General features: G+C 32.1%; 1 protein-coding gene across 1 annotated transcript in view; it reads left to right on the forward strand.

Moving 5' to 3' along the window:
• Positions 1-24,584, forward strand: part of LOC114324661 (KH domain-containing, RNA-binding, signal transduction-associated protein 2-like) — a 1,309,325-nt gene that overhangs the window by 202,419 nt on the left and 1,082,322 nt on the right. The window contains exon 3 of the mRNA XM_028272525.2: positions 6,759-6,787. The gene's annotated coding sequence lies outside the window, so the exon portion shown is untranslated. The remainder of the gene's footprint in view (positions 1-6,758; positions 6,788-24,584) is intronic.

The raw sequence follows: 24,584 nt of genomic DNA on the forward strand, positions 1-24,584 counted from the left end.
GCGAACCTATCTGCTGTCCTGCGCGTAGTACCAAAAATTGATGTTTATTTAAAAAAAATCCTGAAGCCGTGGTAGTTAACCGATTTTAATTTTGCAAATTGTATATGAAAGTAAATTTATAAGTCAATTATAGGTAAGTAAATAATTTGTAAGTGATCTATAAGTAAAAAAAAAATCAACTTGCTTTATTTTCCGTGCTGCAACATTTTGAAAAATGAATTTTTTTTGCAAAAGCTGGATTGCAAAATCTATTAAACCGATCTTAATGAAATTTACAGTATTATTTTACCATATCATAAAATTTTTCTGGGTGAAATATGAAGGTTGTAAGTCTAGCATAAATGGTTGAAGAACGTAAAATGCGAATAATTGTTTTTTATGATTTTTTAGAAATTATTGCTATTTTGCAACAAGGGTGACAATTTTTAAAATTTTCAGTTAATCCTATATTGTAGGAAATTTAATTTCGCAACTTTTATGTCGGTGCAACTTTTCTCGAAAATGAATACTTAAGTTATAATCAAAAAACCAAGAAAAAAATTGAATTTTTCCTTCATTTTTTGACATTTTGATTATTTAAACAATGTTCCGGACCTTTTTGAGAGGGAGGAGAACTCAAATATTATTATTTGATTTATTTTCAAGCAATTTCTGCAAAAAAATTTGAGTCACCTCTCAACATCCAAATGTACTAATATTTTTGCAGATGCGCCCTGGTCTAATGTTGAAATTCTTCTAAATTGTTTTCAGTTAACACCGTGTCATCCGCGTATCTCAAATTATTAATATTGACCCCATTAATTTTGATACCATATTAAAATTATACACTGCTTTATTGGAAGCGAACTCAGAATAGATGTTAATTATTAGTGCGGATAAAATTCAGCCCTGCTTTGCTGAGTGTCCCGGCCAATGTTTGTACGTTGATGCCAGCAAAAATTTTTATTAATGCTTAGGTCTTTATCATCAATACCTACCTGCTGAGGAATGGCAGTCATTTCAGTATCTTTTACTCGATCAAAGTTCTTACCTAAGTCAATAAAACACATATAAACTGGATGTCCGACATCTCTGCATCTCTGTACCATAAACTGAATACTAAATAGTACTTCTCTGATTCCAAGGTTATTGCGGAACCCAAACAGTGTGTCACCAAGCTGTTCCTCTATTTTTTGGTACATCCTAGAGTGCAAAACTAAAATACAGAAACGATATCAGAAACGATACAAGAATTTGAGTCAGACACAGATTCTTGTACAAGAACTGCGCCAATTTCTGCGCAAAGAGCAAAAACGTAAAACCTGCTGGTAAAACATCTAAATGTCATGTCATAATGGCGGCTGAAATGAAAATGGGATCATAATAATATGTCTTGATGAATTTATTTGTGTTTTTGTTGGTATTATTTTATAAATCTTTTATTGATACTTAATATACCTACCGTTTGGTATGGACTACTGTTCTACTAGTGAAGTTCAAACTATAACACCGTGCTATAACTTTGGGTCTCATGTTGTATAATTTTTTAATAGAGGAAAATATAATAGTTTCTAATTTGGATCAAACTGAAGATAATTCTAATGCAAATATTTTAGCACAAATATCAAAAGAAAATAAAAACACAAATGATCAACCTCAAACGGTCAACGTAAAATTCTGGTTAACATTAAAATGTTAAATTTATAAGTGTTTAAAAGTTTATAAATTTTATAAAATCCTTAAAATCAGCTGTAGGCTGTAGTAGACGCAGTACTACCATACCAATGTAACGTGACACAGGGTGACAAACACAATTTCGGCCAATCACGTGCCGAATTTCATACAATTTTCGATACAAGAACTTGCATAGTGTCATACAGGGCACAAATGTACGTACAAGAAACGATACAAGAAAATGTATATAACTTTCTAATATCAGAAACGATATTAGAAATGATACAAGAAAATGCATAGTGTCATACAGCCTTTAAACATGATTCGTCAAACCGATGCCTATGGTTGGATAGTCACTATATCTTTTCGCATTTGCTTTTTTAGGTAAACATTAATTAATTAAAAATGTAATTTATATTACTCGTACACCAATAATCATATTGAATTAATTATATTGAATTATATGTTGAATCATAATATAACATTACGTCTACAATTTTAGATTTGAATGTAAAAAATATGATTTCAAATTTTAATGCATTTCTAATAGTACAAAATTTAAAACATCTCTTTTAAACCTATCAACGTATACTTTAAACACATAATATTCAATTAAGATCATAATTGAGATAGAAAGTCACAAAGAGTCTCATGAATTTATAAATGGAATTCACTTTTTGCCCAAAACAATGTCGAACAAAAGATTTTGTTCCAGCTCGGATGACTTTTTGGCGTCGACCGATTAAATTTTCATTCCGTTCTAATTTAAGCGATTATTTCGATTCGGCCATTTACCAAATGGAATAAATTAGAAGAGCTATAAAATATTGGGTAATACCGTTTTGGATTTTGGTGAAAGTTTGGTCTCTTTGTAAGAAGCAAGGACTTAATTGAAATAAAAAATTTTGTATATCAAAAGTAAACAGAATAAATAAAATAATAAAAAAGAAAAGTATATTTTCAGTAGGGACCGGAATTTATAACAATTGCATATAACTAAAAAACTCACAATGAAAATTTTTTGCTCAATTAGAAATCCAATGAAATCAATTAATTTGTGGTCATCTGATTGAATACAACCAATAAAACCAACATTATACTGAAAACAGATCCCATGGGCTGTTTTCACTCAATCATGTAGCTATGGATACCTACATTTCGTTTCATTTCGATTTTGACATTTCAAATATTCAATATTTCAAAATGTCACGATTTGGTTGTAATACTGATGAGAATATTAATGAAATTATCGAATCAAATATACCAAAGAATACTGTTTACAGTAAAAAATGTTCTATCCGAATAACCCTCGAACATTGATAAATGCTCAAAAATTTTTTAACAACTTTCTCAAGCTTGTTGCTTACAGGCAACAGACCTCCGCCTACGGCGTCGGTCTGTTTCCAAGCAACAAGCTTTCGAAATCTGTTATAAAATTTTTTCGAACAATTATCAATGTCCTTGGGTTATTACTACTGAAAACAAATATGTAACTAAAAGTTTGTGAAAAATAGTCTTTATGTTTTTGAAAAATTTATGGAATGATATAATGTTGTTGATGAACAGGTGTAAAAACTTCAGAAAATCTACTATTCTTTTTCTTCTTGTGCCGTCTTCTAAAGAAGGTTAGCGATAACTTCTTTAAACGCTTCTCTGTCTTTTGTAACGTGAAATATATATTCAACACTTAGGTTAGTCCAATCTTTGATATTCCTCAATCAAGATTCCTTCTTTCTTCCAAAGCCATTTCTTCTGTCTACTCTTGTTTCTTCTTATTTTAATTGCAGTGGCGGCTGGTCAGGGTCGGCAGTGCCGACCCACGCGTGTATGGACACATTATAGATTTTTTTAAATATTTAATTTAATCAGAGTTGATGATATTTGAGGCGCTCAGAGCAACAGTGGCCTAACCCACATCACAAAATTTTACCAAAACGCTTTTACTACATTAAAGTTATGCATTAGTTAAGTATTTTCAGATGCAGATTGGCTCAAGCAACTATTGGTTGATCTACTCCTCATCTGAAAATATTTAAACAAGGGATAACTTTAATGTAATTAAAGCGTTTTGGTAAAATTGTAGGATGTGGGTTAGACCACTGTTGCTCTGAGCGCCTCATTTGTTTCTGTAAGAGACTAAATTTTATTCATTGTTTTTAAAAGAATTCGATCGATCCCATACGTTAAGTGATCCCTGTGTGCTGTGCGTAAGAGACTTTTCAAAAATGATCCTATAGCCATGCACCCGATTGCGATTGTGTGTTTTCGGTAAGCCGTCCCCAGATTGAAGATTTGCTTGTAATAAGAAGCTATGGAATATTAGCCGATAGGCAACCAATTATACATTTCCCGTATTTATTTGAATGGCAAGTACGGCAGAAACCAATCTGCCGAGCGGTGATCTGCAAACGGTAGCAAGGCACGTACCTAAGCGCACCCAGGATAAAATTATGAAATAGGTAAGTCGTTTAATGATTGATATTGTAATTTTTTTCAGTTGTAAGGAATTACCATTTAGGGTACAGGATTAATCGGAGGATTCGTTACATCAAAATAATTATAGAGAACAAATAAAATTGTTTAACAAATTTTCTAATTTACTTTCTGACTAGAAGACATTTAGCGGCGTACCTAAAACAGCACAGAATGAAAGAATCAATTAATAGTTACATTTTGATGATTTTCTGTAGAAGTAGACAAAACTTCTGATAGAGGTAACATGTCATTCACAAGTATCAGTTGTTCTTCGATACGCGTTACGTCTAATATTTACGAGAGGTTTTTAATTCTTCAGACGTGAGTAGAAGCCATAAAACAGAATATATTTTTGGTGTTTGAAAGGACATATTAAAATTTATGACGGCGCTGCCTTGATGTCCGGTGAATTGTATGGCCTCCAGGCAAAAGTTAAAACTATTGCACCAGGCAAAAATATTATTTACTCACTGTTATAAGTCATTGAACTCTTTGACGATTCAAAATTTAAAAGTTACGCCAAAAATTTTTCAAAATATATATTAGACAAGTGTATTAAAAATTATCCATCATTCTTTAATCAAATAAAATAAGGAAATGGATTAACAAGTTTATATGCTGATCCAAATATTTTCGAAAGGTGGTATAAGTTACAAAATATGTATGTATAATTATTTTATATACTGCAATTCATTTGGTACAACGAACTGTTCCCGAAATTAATAAATTATTTTGCTCAGATGTGGGCAAATTCTGCCTCAAATGAACGGGATTTCTCTTGTCTCAAAAGAGTCAAAACGTATTGTCGAAACACCATGAAACAAGAGAGAATGTCAAACTTGTCTCAAATTTCAAATGTCAATAGAAAAAACTTTTAAAATCTCTCCAAAGCAATAATAAATTTTACAATGACGTTATAACCCATTTTACTACTTTACTACGAAACAACATAGACTAAATAGGCTTAATTTATAAACAGTTTTAGGTTCTAAATTTATAGGAAAAAACAAAAAAAAAATAAAAAAAAATAAAAACCAAAAATCTCCTATGAAATTGAAGCCTTTTAGTTAGATGGCATACCTACCTGAGGAGACAAAACCTTGCCGACCCTGTCTCTAAAGCCACGAGCCGCCACTGTTTAATTGTGTTCATAAGCTTTCTGCCATGTCCAATTCGTCTTAACACTTCTTCGTTTGAGACTTTTTCATTCCAAGGAATTTTCAGAATACGCCTATATATAGCCATATTTCGAATGCCCCCAATTTTTTGGAATTGGTCTTTCAGAGTCCAAGCTTCTACCCCATAGATTTATTAAAGCGCAATGACTGAGATGGCTGGGACACGTAGAGAGAAGAAAAAACTACCAACTGATCAAAAAGCTTACCAGATGGAAGTCAGAAACTAAAAACCAAGGGGAAGACCCAAAGAGAGATGGGAGGACGAGGTCATGAGAGATATCCAAATCCTCAAAGTTAGAAATAGGAGGGAATTATGCACATATCGAAATGAGTAGAAGAAAATTGTAACGAAAGTCAAGTCATACCTACAACAAACTTGACAATACACAAGAAGAATGTGAAGTGACTCACCGCAATAAACGAAAGAAAGAGCTATAAGTAAGAGCAAACATTTGATTCGAAATAAAAGACCTTGATGATAATGATATTAAAGTACGTGAGTAGAAAAAATTTTTTTAAAGTTTGGTCTTTTGTTTTTGTTCTCTAAAATTTAATTTTTCTCATATAATTTTAATTTTTTTATTTTAATTAACCTCTAATGTAACTGTATAAAAAGGTGTTGCAAGGTCTCCTCAAAAAGTATAGGTATAGTTTTAATTACGGCAATCTCTTGAAGTCTTATCATGCTTACCAATTATGTTATTGCAATAAACTCACTCTTTTACGACGACTATCAAAAGCTCTCCACTAAGCTACAAAAAATTTATGGCATTCCTTAACCAATTTAAAATTGACTTTATGTGTCATAGAAAATCCTGTTTTCATCCTGTGTCTCATCCTCAAAACGGATGAGACACAATGTACACACATTGAACGACAAGTTTAAAAAAGAGCAATTAATAAACGTTTTCATAAAGTTTTATAGAGATAATTTTGCGGAACGGTGAACTGTTTTACATTCTTTTTTCGTGGGATAACTTTTCTCGGTGTCCATTAGTCGGCGTAAACAAGGGATAACATATTTATGTTTTAACCAGTTTATGTTATAGACTTAACAAAACAACTTGCGTTTTATGTTACAACGATTTGTGCTATACATGTTGCATTAGATTCAAAATAAAGTAAAATAAAATTACATCAAGTCCCCCATTCACGTTGGGGTCGGTATGGATACTTGTCGCAAGTATCAGTATCTCGATACAAATATCATAGTGTATTTGACTGTGTCAGTACCACTGTATCAGTAGCACAACTCTCTATCTTTTATCGATACCTATATCAACTTGAATGGAGCCCTTAGGAAAAAAATTACAACAAAACTTTATTATTACAATGTAAAAGTTGTCAGAATCAGGAAATGGATATCTTGAATTATTGTTATCTTAAACTTACTAATTGCTTATTCATTTTAAAAGAACTTTTGTCTGTTATAAATTATTTTCTAATTTTCAGGTCAAAACGCTGCTTCCTTACATACAGTGGTAAGTCTCTTATATTTTTTAACGAAATCGCCAAAATAATTATAAAACGCTATCGTCTGTCTCTATCGTTCATAATAGTACACACATAGTTTCAAAAGTTATGCATCACCCCCGTATTCACGATGTTTACGCTTCTTTATCACATATTTAATGGGCCTTTTTTATAAAAAATATACCAATTCTGTTTTTTTATTTTATTGGATTACCCATTTAATTGACCTGGTTTTGCCAAGGTGTAAACATTTGAAAAATTTATTCTGGTGAAATTTTTGAAAACGTGATTAAAAATCAATCATACTTTAATTTCTGAGTTGGACCGTATAAGAGTTATATATTTAGTTGAAGAAGGCCATTCACAGCGGTTCGTGGCGGAAAGAGTGGATGTTTCTCAGAGTGATGTCTCACGGATATGGAATAGGTTCCTGGGACAAACTCGATACGGAATAGAGATCGGTCTGGTAGACTCCGAGTTACCAATAATCTACAGAATAGATATATCAGAATTTCCATCTGTAGAAATTCTTCGATGTCGGTACCAGCCCTCCAAAGAGAATTCAGGCATGCTGCATGTGTCAGAATATCGTTGTCTGCAATAAGAAGAAAAATTTTATACTCAGGTTTGAGGGGTTGTCGACCAATAAGGTTTCCTCAGCTACAACCTAGACGTGTTTTGGACCGCCTCCAGTGGGCTCAAGAACACATAGAGCTCCCCCAACTGTTTTGGAATTTTGTCCTTTCTTCAGACGAGACCAGAATCTGTTTAAATAATGAGAACCGGCGAATTTGTGTGTGGCGAGAGCCAACAAGAGCTGCACAACTAGTGACACACGAATTCGCTGGTTATCACTATTTCATCGCTGAATCAAACAGATTCTGGTCTCGTCTAAAAAAAGCGCAAAATTCCAAAATTGTTGAGGAAGCTGTATGTGTTCTTAAGCCCACTGGAGGCGGTCCAAAACATGTCTAGGTTGTAGCTAAGGAACTCTTATTGGTCGACGACTCCTCAAACCTGAGTCTAAAATTCTTCTTCGTATTGTAGCCAACGATACTCTGACTCCTGTAGCATGCCTGAATTATCTTTGGAGGGCTGGTACAGACACAGAAGAATTTCTACAGATGGAAATTCTGATATATCTATCCTGTCGATCATTGGTAACTCGGGGTCTACCAGACCGAGCTCTATTCCGTATCGAGTTTGTCTCCAGGAACCTTTTACATATCCGTGAGACATCACTCTGAGAAACACCCACTCTTTCGGCCACTAACCGCTGTGAATGGCCTTCTTCAAATAAATCGATAATTCTTATACGGTCCAACTCAGAAATTAAAGTACGATTCATTTTTATTCATGTTTTCGAAAATTTCACCAGAATAAATTTTTCAAACGTTTACACCTTGGCACAACCAGGTCAATTAAATGAGTAATCAAATAAAATAAAAAATCAAAAATGGTCTATTTTTTATAAAAAAAGGTCCATTAAAGATGTGATAAAGATACGGATTTATAAAAGCGTAAACATCGTGAACGCGAGGGGTGATGCATAACTTTTGAAACTATGTGTATTAAGCAACGAGCATTTAATGACGGTCATTATGATGCGAATATGATGGATACGATCACGAGCCCTGAAGCGGCGAGTATCGTATGAAAGACGAGTATCATAATGACAATTAAATGCAAGTTGTATACATGATTTTCTCTATGATCATCCAGAACAAAAAAAAATATTTTCAAATTTATATATTTTGTAACACAAAATTAAGTCCCTACTTACATAATTAAGGGCCGGGTTCACCAACAACAAATAAATCGGTGAACAGTTACTGGTCAAATAAAATTTATTAGTCTATTATATTTTATTGCTGTTGTTCTGAAGCTATTTCCTTGTGGCATTTTTATGATTAACTATTTAGAATAACTATTTAGAAACGTTAATAAAATTATTTTTTCAATTTAATTGTGCCATATTTTATTACGTTTTAAGAACTAGTTGTATTCCACAGCTATTAGTCGGATAAGTTCTAGTTAATAGGATTTTCCATCAACTGTACTCGTTGGCACAATTGCCTTGCATATTATTTACCACTGTAAATATAACCTATATTATTTTGTTATTGGTTTAATTTTGTCACAATACATCTTTGTTTAATTTGTTTATTGAAAACAGACAGAAAACGCGGAACAAAAATTAATATTATTATTACGAGGAAAACGAAAAGCCCTAGATACAAAGTTTACTACTTTTTAAACAATTAGAATAATTGAAATAAAAATATAATAAACAATATTTTAAATCCAAGACTTTTCGTTAATAAACTGCTTTCTGGCTGCATCCCATATCTCCGGATTTTACAATATATAATCACATAGAGACGACGAAACATAAACAAAACCTGCCTTGAACCCCTTTTTTATCTTTAATATTATTATGTTGATATATTTATAGTTTAGATTTTACAATAATTATTCAAATGAATTTGAGGGAAGTAACTGATCTGACGTTATTTTTGCTCGTACTTACATTTATTTCTGGTGGTGTATTCAATATCGCTATCGTTTTTAGAGACATTTTTTTAACGTGTCTCGGCTGCTGCGGCTATTGGCACAAGGAACATTACAATAACAATACATAATTAAATTAAATTTACAGTAGGTGGTATACTTTACAATGATTAAGGAACTCTATCACATTACACAATTTGTTTTTAGAGTTTAAAATAGTACACAAATTTCCGTGGATGCCATACTTGCTCCGTCCTGCTGCGTAGTGGTTGCACTCGACAAGTACGTGCAGTACACTTAGTCGAGTGTTGCAGTGTTGGCAGTTTGGAGGTTCTTCGGGAACCATCAAGTATCCATGGGTTAGGCGGGTGTGCCCAATTCTGAGCCTTCTGATGATGGTCTTCGGTTTCCTTTCCATTTTTACCAGTCTAGGTCCTAAAATGCTTGGTTGGATGGACTTTAATTGGGTAGTGCACTTGCTCCACTGATTTTGCCACATTGAGGTAGATAACTTTTTGATTTCAGTTGTTATGTCTTGAAACAACTGGATATTTTCATCTGTAAGATCAGAGGGACGTACTTCCTTTGCTGCGTGGTCAGCATTCTCGTTTCCTTTGATACCAACAAGACATTTTTTTAAAACTATTTAATTTTGAAATATAGCCTAACCTAACCTTTTTATTATGTGTAGTTCATAAGTTTGGTTCATTTACTAGACAGTATAGTTTAAGCGACATATAATACCCGCTGAGGGCGCAAGAGTTCTTATTGTATTTATTATCACTTCAATGGGATATCATACGCCCTTTTAAGGTACTTTTTGTTTGACCAATATAAACTTACGTGCATAGAAATCGGCCTACTTAAAAATTTGGTTATTTATGTCTCATATTTCCTAAACCTATTGGCCGATTTAAGTGATTTTTTGAACATGTTATAGCCTGATTCTTTAACAAAACCACTGTAACAATATTGTTGCTAAACAGGTAAATTTTCATTGTATACCGGGTGTACCAATCAAACTGTGTTATAAAAATCTCAAATCATTTATAAAATACTGAAATCAAAACCAAACTATAGCCTCAGGTTTTCTTAACATTCTGTTTTTGATTCATTCGTTTATGTTGGATAATAAAAGAGTTAGCTACTTTAACAACTACACATGTTCTTCATCAATACACGGTGTTTCTAAATAATTGCGGCAAACTTTAAAAGGGATAATTCTGCATGAAAAAATAATAACAGTTGGCTTTATAAACGTATGTCCGCAAATGTTTCGTTTCCGAGATACGGGATGTTGAATTTTTTCTTACAAACTGACTTTTTATTACCCAACATAAACGAATGAATCAAAAAACCATGTTAAGAAAACCTGAGGCTATAGTTGGGTTTTAATTTCAGTATTTTATAAATGCTACAATATTCCACAGGGTGATGCGAACTTTGAGAAAAAAACACATTTGATTGATACACCCGGTATACAATGAAAATTTACCTGTTTAGCAACAATATTATTCCAGTGGATTTTTAAACAATCAGGCTATAACATGTTCAAATAATCACTTAAATCGGCCAAGAGGTTTAGGAAATATGAGACATCAAAAATGACCAAATTTTTAAGTGGGCCGATTTCTATGCACGTAAGTTTACTTCAAATGCCAGTCTTTACATCGAATGTTAAACACCACGTTATATTTCTTCTAAATATCTATATGGATTTTTACGCAAAAAAGCCATATCCAACTCAAGAGATTATAACATCCAATAAATGCTCATATTTCTCCAAATCTAATTTAATCAATAACTGTTTATAAAAATTACTTTAAATCAATTTTATAACCAGCTTTATACCTATTTTATTTATTCGTATTTCAGGTAATCTACAACCAACACATGAATGTAGATATAAATTATGTGCAATAATTTCGAAACGTTGGTGGAACAAAATAAAATACTCCGACGATATTAATTAAATAAACTCGCTTTGTATACCTTTCGGCAAGAGACAAATAAATAAATACACAGCTTCAATAAATTTAATATTTAGTACGTGTTTTTGCATCGTTTATTGAAATGTGTTTGAAACATGTCTTTGTTTAAAATTTAAAAATAGAGCTTATTGTGTTGTCCTAAAACTAATATTAGTATTAAAAAGAGTCAAAGTGTTCAAAACCCGGAAAATACCAACTCCATGTAATATAAAATTCAAATAATAAGGTAATTTATCGATTCCTTTACTTGATTGAAATTCATTTTATCTAACAATAAAACACTTGATTCCGACTACGTTAAATATCTTTATTTTTCTTCTTACATACCCTCTTCTTGCTTTTTTGTCGGTTTAAATAATAGTGTACTATATAGTATAACAGTTGAAATACTTACTCAGAAGAAGGGGTTGAGGGTCAATATTGGGCTTAATGGAAGATAGACCAACCACAAAAATATTGAAACAAAAAGTCAAGATATGTTAACAAACAAAAATGTTGTATACCAAATTACTAAAACTTGGCTATTCACCCTTATTATACTAAAGATATTCAAATTATAACAACTTTACAATTTATCAAGCAATATACCTACTTATCCATCAAAACAAAACATTTCACCCATATGTCATAATATCTCTTAATAAGCTAACTCTCAATTGTCAAAATCCAAAAATATGAATTAATTTTACAAACAAAGTTTCTATTCAACTGATATACCAAATCAGAATTTAAAACATTCCTTTTAGAGAAACGTTTATGTGGTATCACTAAACGGATATAATAAGATATAATAGATTCGCGCTTACGAAGAGACTCTCAAAAACATTTTGAAACCCTTCCACCGAATTAAGTTTCAACAGAGTGAATGTGAACATGCGGGAGATAAAGAAAAACCAGAAAAGCTCCAAGTAAGCTGTTGGATTCAAGAAAATATTGTACTATCAGCTTAAAGAAATCCTTATGTCAAGAGTGCAAACTATAGTAGCCACAGCTTTTAATATGAGATGTCGACGATTCTCCATTTTTAAGGTATATTGACAAGACTGGAGGTTACTTTTGCAGTATTTTATGGTTAATTACTAAAGATTATTCCATTCATAGGAGAGTCTGGCCAATAGAAAGCTACAGAAATAAAAATGACAGCGATAATTTTTGATAATGTCCCGTCGTCAAGCATTACGTTAGATGCACTTCGTTACTACGTAAAACTGAACACTCAGTGACAGTAATGACAATTAATGTTTTACAACTTGTCACAGAGAACACCAAGAAACAGGTTAAGCAAATATTCAGGTGAAGATATCAATAAAATACTAGTTATAATGATTTAAAAAGACAGTTTTATTCATGAAATAATCTCAGCGAATTACACTCGATCTCTAAAATTATTATTGACTTGTTGCCCTCATAACACTTTGACATAATTTAACTCCCCTTCGGGTTGTAAAATTAAAGCTGTCAAATTGTCACTCGGGAATCAAATCGATCATTTTAGAGCTCTAGTGCAATTACTACTGATAGCTTTGTCGTATTACCAGAATATTTTGGGTTTTATAAGTCGAACCCGCTTATTGGAATAGCCTTTGTGCAAGGCAAAAATATTCTTATAACCGGGATATTCTAATAACCGATCATTGGTGGCTAGTCGAAATAAGTGTTACCGAATATACGTAATAATATTATTTACATACTATGCCAATGTGTAGTTTTACATACTATGCCAATATGTAGTTTTATTACATACTATGCCAATATGTATATCATATATGTATGTACATGATCAGTGTATGTAAATTGTTTTAGGTCTTGTTACGTCAATAATACAGTAGTGTAACTAGTACTTATCTATGTATGTGTTAAATACCAAATTACATTACATGTATGTGAATGAATACATTAGGTAATTAATATGAAATGTATGCAATATGTAGATATGTAAATACATATTTTCTTATTAAAATGCATATATAACAAAATTACTTTTTTTTTTCTTGAGAAATTATTGGTAATTATAGCTTTTTCGTTGTTAATCCGTGTGGTCATCCTTAATCCTTAATCCATTGGTTGAATAGAAGTTTTATTGGCGTCAAGAAATGAATTGTTACATCCTTGTTCTTTTCCCTTCTTTTCGAATTTAACAAAGCCATAATTCGCATCTTGTAAACAAGTAGCCTACTCTCTGAGTGAATTCTAAATAAACTGCTTCTAACAATTTTATAAGAGGTAACAGTGCCTTTGTGTAGACAAATAAAAATTATTTTATGACCCATGCATTTGTCGGCCATGCTAAAGATCGAATTGGTATTCGTAACAAAGTAATAAATATTTATTACCCTAATAATATCTAATCCAGCACTACCGGCCGTTGACGACAAACCATAATACCAAACATAATTTAAATTTTTACTAAATTGTAAAAAAAATATTCTTTCACCTGCAAAATATGCTAATAAGCGGTATTATCTAGTTAGATCCTATTCCAATAAACAGATAAATTTATTAAGGAGTAAATGGAAATGTTTCGGGAACTTGAATTTATATTCCATAAACCGGGATATTCCTATAACAGGGATTCTAATAAGCGGGTTCGACTGTAGTGGAATATAGACAGTTATAAATATAGAGTCTTTAATAAACAAATTCAAATTCTGGAAATATATACCGACGCATCAAAACAAAATGACGGTACGGGGTGTGCATACTATATATTGTTATATTTCTATTTGATATGAAAATTAAATTTTGATAATTATAAACAGAATTCAATTTAATATAAAATATTTTCAATTTTCTCAACCACGGGCATATAAATTTAAAACAACCTGTATACAACAAATTGTTATATTTAATTTTAAGAAGTGATTAAATAAGACTCAAGTGAAATCGATAATAGGCCATTATCGTTTGTTCGCGGAAGGATCGATCATTAGCCGATGCTAAATAAGACTAAGTGGAAATAGAGAGTAGGTCATTAAAATTTGTATATAGTAGAAAGTAATTTTAGAATGGGAATTAACTATTTTCTTTGAAATCCATTAAGCATATTTAGAAAGTTTAAAAATTGGTTTTGAGGAATACTGCGAATGAGAGTTGGTGGTGGAAGTTTGATTTGTGAATCTGGAAGGGATATTTAGAAAGCAGGGGAATGAATGACAAATAGAGATCAGAATGTTTTGAGCTGTCGAGAAGTGAAGTCGAGTAGTAGACGGTAGTGTACGGAGAGTGAGAAAGCCTGTGTAGTTCCGTGAGTGTGAAGTATCTATCGTAGAACGAGAGGTAGGCCAGGTTGAGAGTAAAAGAACCTCCTTGAGCCAAGAGTTCCCGGTAGCTGATTGCAGTTTCGAAAAAGGTAGAACACAGCATCACGACAGAAGCAGGAAACGAGAGCTATACGAGCTAGTTTCAGAGGAGAACATTACTGGAAGCCAGGACGAGGTTTGGATTGCAGCCAAGGATAGCAGGAAACGGGTCTTGTGTGAAGACATTCTCAGTGCACCAGAAAAAGGTCAGTCTCATTTGTTTGGACATGAATGTATGGGTTTTTCGTAGTAAATACCACATTTAAAATTGAAGAAACATAATCAATAATATCAGAAAAGCTTCATCAAACTTAAATAGAATTGTTGCTAATAAATCATAATAGTTAAATGTTAATAAAAACTTTCAATTGGAAATCAAAAGAAAATAAGATTCCCATGTGTAAATGTTATGTTTAAGAAAAATAAGATATAGCAAATATTAAGCAGTGATTGCCATTTAAATAAAATAAACAATATTTTGATTACAATTGTAACCCATATGTGTTATTATTTTACTCTTTTCTTTCCTATCCCGATTAGGAACCATTAAGAAATACTTAGAAGCCACGTATGTAAGTAATTAATTTTATAAAAAGCCCTGAGATTGAAAACATATTGATATGTGATCTGGTAAATTAATTAGATTATTATTAATGCATTGATTAAATTAAATGACATATAAAAATATTATCTCATATCAATAATCAAGATCACAACAACTGTCGTCCAACGTGGAAAGCATTGTTAAGGTACTAGTACACTTTAGAAGACCAAAAATAATCATTTTTTTCAAGAATTTTTTTCTCAGAACCTTTATTAAAAATGAACATAAAACTTTTTACATATTAATATCTAACTCTTAGAGAGTACAAAAAATATATCTTTTTTCATATATCCACGTACACTAATATTGTAGAGGGCGCAAAAGTCGAGGCCTCGAAAAATGATGGCAGACAGTTAATCTCAGGATTGGGATATCTGAAACAAAAAAATAATACTGCATTTGAAAGAGGAAGGTTTCTTACGTGACAATTTACCACAATTTGAACAAAAGATAAAAAATAAATATTTTTTAACCATTGAAAACGGGTGATTGTTTCACAAAAATTTTTCAAATTTCCGTAAAATCTTTTTTTTGCAGAATTTTTCACTAATGGTGGTAAATTGTCACGTAAGAAAGCTTCCTTTTTCAAATACCGTACAATTTTTTTGTTTCAGAGATCCCAATCCTGAGATTAACTGTCCGCCATCGGACTACTTTTTTTCGAGGCCTCGAATTTGGAGCCCTCTACAAAATTAGTGTACCTGCATAAATGAAAAAAGATATATTTTTTGTATTCTATAAGAGTTAGATATTAATATGTAAAAAGGTTTATATTCATTTTTAATAAAGGTTCTAAGAAAAAAATTCTTGAAAAAATGCTTATTTTTGGTCTTCTAAAGTGTACTAGTACCTTAAGTATTTCTAGTGGCAAATTTGAAGGATAGAAAGAGTAAAGCCGGTATTTGAAAATTTATATGCCTGTGGTAAAAAGTGAGATACTTACATTTGATAACATAAAATTTTAGATCTCTTTAGGTACAAATTTTACATAACTGATTTAATATTTTATTTTTACGATATTTACATTTGATATATTTATTGACAATTTATAATATTTGGGTGAGAAAAAGTCGTCTTGGTAACATACTAGTAAAATTTCATATTTGGCGGGGACAGTACTTCTTGAAAACAAATGTCTGTGACAAGAAGCCAAAGCAAAGACAACAAAAAACAAAAAGAACATTCAAATCAAGAGAATAATTCAGACCAAGAAGATATTTTAGACACGACAATCATGGCATCAGAACAGCAAGAATTATCAGGAATAGATAAATTATTACAAATGATGCAACTCCAGTCACAAAGAATAGAACAAAAAATGGATAAAAATCAGGAAGAAACATCAAAGAAAATGGATAAAGTGGATCAAAAAATGGATGAATCACAACAAAAAATGGATCAAAAAATGGAGGAAACACAACGAAAAATGGATGAAACACAACAAAAATTGGATCAAAAAATGGATGAAACACAACAGAAAATGGATGAAACACAACAAAAAATGGATGAAACACAACAAAAATTGGATAAAAAAATGGATGAAACACAACAAAAAATGAAACAAGCAATAGAAGAGAACAACAAGAAAATGGAGGAACGCATAGAAAAGGAAGTAAAAGGATGTTTAACAACAATGAAAAACGAGATGAAAGAACAAGAAATGAAAATTCAAAATAAAATAAAGGAGATAACGAATTGCCAGAAAAAAGAAATGGAAAGTTTGGAAAACAAGTTGCAAAACGCTATTCAAGCAGACATAGAAGAAGTGGAAAGAAAGATTGCGGAAATCAATACCCAACAAAATGTCGGAGAAAGAAGAGAAATGGTTATACATAGCACAGATGACGTGAAGATAAGGTTTGGCGGGGATGTAAGAAGATTACACCCAGTGCCGTTCATAAATAGCCTGAAAAAGAAAATACAGCACATCGGAAATTTCGAAACAGCAAAAGAAACTATCAGAAACCATCTCAAATATGAAGCAAGCCTATGGTTCGATAGCAAAGAAGAAGAATTCGGCAATTGGCAACAATTTGAACAAAAATTTTTGAATTATTTCTGGGGAAAAGTCCAACAATTGGAAATTAACAAGGAATTGCAAAATGGGAAATACAATGATAGGATGGGTGTATCAGAAAGGACATATGCTTTGCAAATTTACAATAATGCAAAACATTTACAATATAATTACTCATCGGAACAATTAGTCGAACTGATTGCAAGACATTTCGAGGAAACGCTGGAAGACCATATCACATTGCAAAACTACAAAGACATAGATAGTTTATGCCAATTCCTACAAATAAGAGAATCACGTCTAAGAGAAAGAAAATCAAGAAGGTCGCGAGAAGATTACAGGCCCCGAGAAACACAAGAGTACAGAGATAGAAATCAAAATAGGAGGGACTATACAAGACGAGATTTTAATCCCAGAAGGGAAAACGAAAATAGAGACAACGGAAGAGGAAATTATGAACAAAGAAATAGGCAATGGAATGAGGACAGAAATCGAGAATACCAGAATAGAACCACCACACGCTCAAATCAAGAAAACAGAAATAATGGTAGACAAAATGAACAGGGATATCGAGAAAACCGAAACAGATCCGACAGACCAAGAGAAAATAGAAGAGAAGTAAATAATACCCAGACAGATGAATATGACGGAGAGAGACATTATGACGAAAATATAAACAACGATGAGCAACCGGCGTCTTTTCACGACGGCGCTCACTAAAAACCAAAAATCAAACAGGAATCTTTTGTCACCCCAAGGAGTTTATTAAATTGGCAGGAAACAACGAAAAGAAAAATGGAGTTAATTTAAAATTTGTGGATGGATTTATCAACGAGAAACCAATTAAAATTATGATAGACACTGGATCTGAAATAACATTGGTCAACAGAAAACTAATAGAAGAAGTTAACTTAACAAATTTAATTTACAAAATACCTAGGGTAAATTTAGTGGGCGCAAACAAACGGACATTGGCAACTATAAATGAAGGCATACGAGTAATGGTACGACTGGGTAAGAAAATGTATGCACTACAATGTGTAATAATGCCAAACATGTCACATGACATGATAGTAGGAGTTGACGAATTGGCAGAAAAACATGTAGTGATAGATTTTAAAAATAATACGATGAAACTAACAGAAGAAGAAGAAAAAGAACAGGACAAGGAACATGAGAAACAAAATACGGACGAATCAGGTAAAGAACAAACAGTGGAAATGAATTTGGCAGCGAAGCAAGGACAAAGAAAAAAAAGGAGAAAAGGTCAGAAAAAGATAAAAGAAAATGAAACCTGTGGCTCCTCAAAAGAAGAGTTGAGCCCAGAAGAAGAAAATTTGAGAGTATCAGAAACAAAGGAAACCTGGGATTCCTCAAAAGAAGAGACGAGCTCAGGAGAAGAAGAAATAAAGCAAAAAAATGAAAGTAAAAAAAATATGATTGAAACAGTGGTATTTGAAGAGGAGGTATATGCAAACGAGGATGCGGAATGCACGGTAAACATGTGTGAAGAATCTGAAAAAAAAGACAGAAAATTGATATGTGGAGAAGGGAAAGAAAAAGAATTGCGGTTGATGTTAAGAAATTACGAAAATTTGATCAATGAGGAAAACAGAGTGGCTAAAAAGTACGAACATTCATTTGAGGTGAAAAACTTGGGAAATTTTCGATCAAAGACTTACCCGATTCCATACAAGTATCGACAAGAGGTGAAAGAAGAAATAAATAAAATGTTGGAAGATCAAATCATCGAAAGATGTGATTCACCGTATGTTAACCCGATTGTGATAGTAAAGAAAAGCAATGGAGAATTGAGATTATGTTTAGATGCCAGGAATATCAACCAGCACACTGTATCACAATATGAATCACCTCTAAACATCGAGGCCATTTTTGGAAGAATCACCGGGTCACACATATTTTCGAAAATTGACTTAAAACACAGTTTTTGGTTGATACCGTTAGCTGAAAAGTGTAGAAACTACACCGCTTTTTCTATTGATGGTATTGTCTACCGGTTTAAGGTAGTGCCATTTGGATTGCAGAGTGCTTGTGCTGCACTCGTCCGAGCTCTACATACCATTTTGAATCGCCATGAAGATTTCATAGTTCATTATATCGATGATTTATTAATTTTTTCACAAGATACTCAGAGTCATCTGGAACACATAGAAATAATTCTGAAAGAATTGGACACAGCGGGATTGAAATTAAACATTGAAAAATGTCAATTTTTTCAAAAAGAAGTCATTTATTTGGGTTTTCAATTGGACACCAAAACAGTAAGATTAGCCGAAGACAGAGTCAAGCTCATAGATGAATACCCAAGACCAACGAATTTGAAAACATTGAGAGGTTTTCTTGGCACGATAAATTATTTTAAAAAGCTGATTCCCGATTTGAGCCAAAAGGAAATTCCTCTGATAAAATTGCTTAAAAAAGGAATAAAATGGAATTGGAAAGAAGAACAGGAGGAAGCTTTCGAAACATTAAAACGAGAATTCTCAAAAGGAACGAAAATATACCACCCCATTTACAATTTACCTTTTATACTCCGAACTGATGCGTCCATACAAAAATTTGCAGGAGTTCTGTCTCAAATACAAAACGACCAAGAAGTACCGATATGTTTTATATCTCGAGTGACTAAAACACATGAAAGAAAATATAGTGTTACAGAATTGGAGTTTGCCAGTGTACTATATTGCGTAAACAAATTGAGGTTTTACTTATTGGGAGCAAAATTCACAATCGAAACAGACCATGCAGCTTTAGTACATATCATGAAGAATAGATTAGTAAATAATAGAATACATAGAGGCATTCTATTATTACAGGAGTATGATTTTGAGTTCCGATATATAAAAGGAAAAGACAACATAATAGCCGACGCTCTAACACGGGATGAGGACACCGGAAAAAAGGAAACAATTACTCTACAGGTGGGACTAAATAGATTAATACAAGAAGAAGGGATATATTCTTTAAATGAGATAAGGACAAACCAGGAAGACCTAGAGGAAAGAGAGAAAAGAAGAGCGGAAGTAGAAAATAACATATATTTTAAGAGAATAGACGGAAAGGAACTATATTTAGTGACACAGACATTGGCCGAAAAGATAATAAAGAAATTACATGAGGACAATGGGCATATCGGTAGCAGAAAAGTTTGGCTCGTTTTTAGGGAAAATTACATAAGCCGACAGGATTACCGCATTGCAAAGGAAATTACCCAGAAGTGCGATGTATGTCAAAAATATAAGAGTCGGAATTTCAAAAACGAAAATGTTGCCAAAAATATTGAAGCCCGAAACAAACTAGACATTGTAGCAATAGATATGTTAAGCGATTTAATTATGAACACTAAAAGGAACAAACATATTCTGGTAATGGTGGATGTGTTTTCAAAATACGTAAAATTATATAGTTGCCGCACCACAAAGGGGGAAGAAATATTAAGAAAAATCGACAATTTTATAGCCATAGTAGGAACACCAAAAAAGATTCTACTGGACAATGCAACGTATTTCCGAAATGATCGTTTCAAGGGACAACTTCGAGAACGAGGAATAGAGACAAATTTTGTCAGCATCAGGCATCCACAGAGTAATCCTTCTGAACGATTCATACAGGAAGTGACGAAATTTCTCCGCATTGCAACAGATGGTCAACATCGCCACTGGGACAGGAAAATGGCGGAAATAGAAAGGTATCTAAATACAATTCCGAGCACAGTAACAAAAGAGACCCCAGAATACATCATGAAGGGTGTACTGCCGATAAGGCCATGGGAAGACCAAGAGCCAAAAGAATATCACCAGGTGATTGAAACCGTACAGAGAAGATTACGGCGAAGCAACGAAAAATATATCCAAAGACAGGAACAAAATAGAAAAAGAAGACCAGTGACTTTCCAAAAGGGTGAAAAAGTACTCGTGAGGGCATTACGAGTATCAAATCTTCCTGGGGGCATTTGCGCAAAGTTGATGCCTGTTTTCGAAGGCCCGTACATCGTGAATAATGAAAATGGGATAAATAGTTATGAGTTGAGGCACAGGAACTCGGAAAAGATCCGAGGAATTTATAATATTCACGATGTATACAAATATCACGAATAAAATACAGAATTCCATGAAGTAGATAGTAAGTTAGGATATAAGACGTAGATTAAAGTAAGGAAATATACAGGGAGTTGGTTTTGCCTCGAGAAAATTTATTTAAAAAAGCAGATAAATTTTATCGAATACAAGGCGGGGATTTGTTATATTTCTATTTGATATGAAAATTAAATTTTGATAATTATAAACAGAATTCAATTTAATATAAAATATTTTCAATTTTCTCAACCACGGGCATATAAATTTAAAACAACCTGTATACAACAAATTGTTATATTTAATTTTAAGAAGTGATTAAATAAGACTCAAGTGAAATCGATAATAGGCCATTATCGTTTGTTCGCGGAAGGATCGATCATTAGCCGATGCTAAATAAGACTAAGTGGAAATAGAGAGTAGGTCATTAAAATTTGTATATAGTAGAAAGTAATTTTAGAATGGGAATTAACTATTTTCTTTGAAATCCATTAAGCATATTTAGAAAGTTTAAAAATTGGTTTTGAGGAATACTGCGAATGAGAGTTGGTGGTGGAAGTTTGATTTGTGAATCTGGAAGGGATATTTAGAAAGCAGGGGAATGAATGACAAATAGAGATCAGAATGTTTTGAGCTGTCGAGAAGTGAAGTCGAGTAGTAGACGGTAGTGTACGGAGAGTGAGAAAGCCTGTGTAGTTCCGTGAGTGTGAAGTATCTATCGTAGAACGAGAGGTAGGCCAGGTTGAGAGTAAAAGAACCTCCTTGAGCCAAGAGTTCCCGGTAGCTGATTGCAGTTTCGAAAAAGGTAGAACACAGCATCACGACAGAAGCAGGAAACGAGAGCTATACGAGCTAGTTTCAGAGGAGAACATTACTGGAAGCCAGGACGAGGTTTGGATTGCAGCCAAGGATAGCAGGAAACGGGTCTTGTGTGAAGACATTCTCAGTGCACCAGAAAAAGGTCAGTCTCATTTGTTTGGACATGAATGTATGGGTTTTTCGTAGTAAATACCACATTTAAAATTGAAGAAACATAATCAATAATATCAGAAAAGCTTCATCAAACTTAAATAGAATTGTTGCTAATAAATCATAATAGTTAAATGTTAATAAAAACTTTCAATTGGAAATCAAAAGAAAATAAGATTCCCATGTGTAAATGTTATGTTTAAGAAAAATAAGATATAGCAAATATTAAGCAGTGATTGCCATTTAAATAAAATAAACAATATTTTGATTACAATTGTAACCCATATGTGTTATTATTTTACTCTTTTCTTTCCTATCCCGATTAGGAACCATTAAGAAATACTTAGAAGCCACGTATGTAAGTAATTAATTTTATAAAAAGCCCTGAGATTGAAAACATATTGATATGTGATCTGGTAAATTAATTAGATTATTATTAATGCATTGATTAAATTAAATGACATATAAAAATATTATCTCATATCAATAATCAAGATCACAACAATATATACCATCAACAAACGTTCAAGAAAAATTTAAACTAAATAACAGTACTTCCATTTTTTGTGCAGAAGCGATTTGTATTACTAAAGCCTGCGAGTATATTAAATTTTTTTTTAAATACATCTTTTGAGTGACTCCTTATCGGTTCTTAAATGCATCGCTAACCCAATTAATGTGGTGGCTACTGATATAAATCCTTTTATTAGAGAATTAAAATTAAAAATTCATAAATTAAGAAAAAGTCAATACGAATTAAAATTCACTTGGGTAAAAGCTTATATAGGACTTCGTGGAAATGAACTTGTAGATTCCTTAGCCAAAGAAAGCGTCACAACTGGATAGTATATGGAGAACAATTTAGGAGCTCAAGAATATTTAACGATATCATAAGAAAAAAGAATGTGTGTGTACTTTGTACGCACGTAAGAAGTTATACTTCTATTATGATTTCAACGAAATTAATATACTTAACAGATTATTTGTATTTTATTTAAATATTAAACTAACTTTCTTTACCTACCACTTTTAAATTTTTTTTATTAAAACGATACCAAAAATATAAAAAAATATGAATCGTCCGGGATTTGAACCCGGGACCCCTTGATCTCCGGTCACACACTCTACTACTGAGCTATCTCCCTTCTGCTTTGACAGGTTACAAGATTTCTCATATACCTACTGACCAAGTGAAGTATACAAAAATATTTTAAATATAGTTACTATTATTATAAAATATCTTATTCCCGAGGAAGACAAACCCAAAAACACAAAAATTATCCTTTTTATTTTATTTTTCTTTTTCTTTTTATTTTTCATTTTTAAAAATTTTTTCTTAAAAATTCAAAAAATTTGAATATGTTGCATTTAACTTTCTAGCAACTCTAATCTCTAACTTTACAACTTTATTCTTATTTTACTATTTTTAACTTTTAATTATTTTCCAAATACAGTTTGTGTCTTGTGCATCCGGCTGACGCACTTCTTTTGAATCTTTTGTTCATTTACACATTTTATCAACTTCGTTTTAATTTTACAATCAAATAATTTCATTTTCTTTTCTATGCATAATGTTATAATATTTCCTATATTTTTGACTATAACACATTTTCACATTCCGTCAATTATTTATATTTTTCACCTAACAATCTTAAATCAGTTACCTCAATTCTCACCAATTTTTAAATAGTTAATTTCATACAGAATCAATATCTTACTAGACTTATACAACCAACATTACAGTTAACAAATTTATATTTCTATACACACTAAACAACTTTTGTATCACTTCAACGTTTTAACTTTCACCCCCAAGGCTATTTTAGGCCCAAAAATTATTAACTTTCATTAACCAATAATTCTATCTTACATTTTGTTTTCATTACCATATTATGACAATAATTTCGATCAAATTTAATTTTATAGTCAAGTTTATAGTAATGGTTGTAATATTTTTATAAAAATAGTAAATTTAAATTCTAATATTAAAAATTAAAATTCCAACACAGTCTTAAACTTAAATTTCCGTAACCACATTGGATCTTGACCTTGGTTAATACCTTAAAAATTCCCTTTCCTGGATGTCAATGTTACTGACATTTGAAGTATTTCAACTTCCTTCTAAATCATTGACAGACTAAACGTAGTTCAATGTAGACCTAATAATAAAAAATCTCTTAATTAATGGAGTAGAGCATCATGTACCTAGTACTAATCCGTTGGCATCCAATGTAAGCCAAATTGTTTAACAGATTTCACCATGTAGTTAGAACATACATATTGACCAGTGTTTGGCATTGTGGCTATTTAGCAAGGACAG

Source organism: Diabrotica virgifera, chromosome 2 (genome assembly GCF_917563875.1).
Source record: "Diabrotica virgifera virgifera chromosome 2, PGI_DIABVI_V3a".
Classification (NCBI taxonomy): domain Eukaryota; kingdom Metazoa; phylum Arthropoda; class Insecta; order Coleoptera; family Chrysomelidae; genus Diabrotica; species Diabrotica virgifera.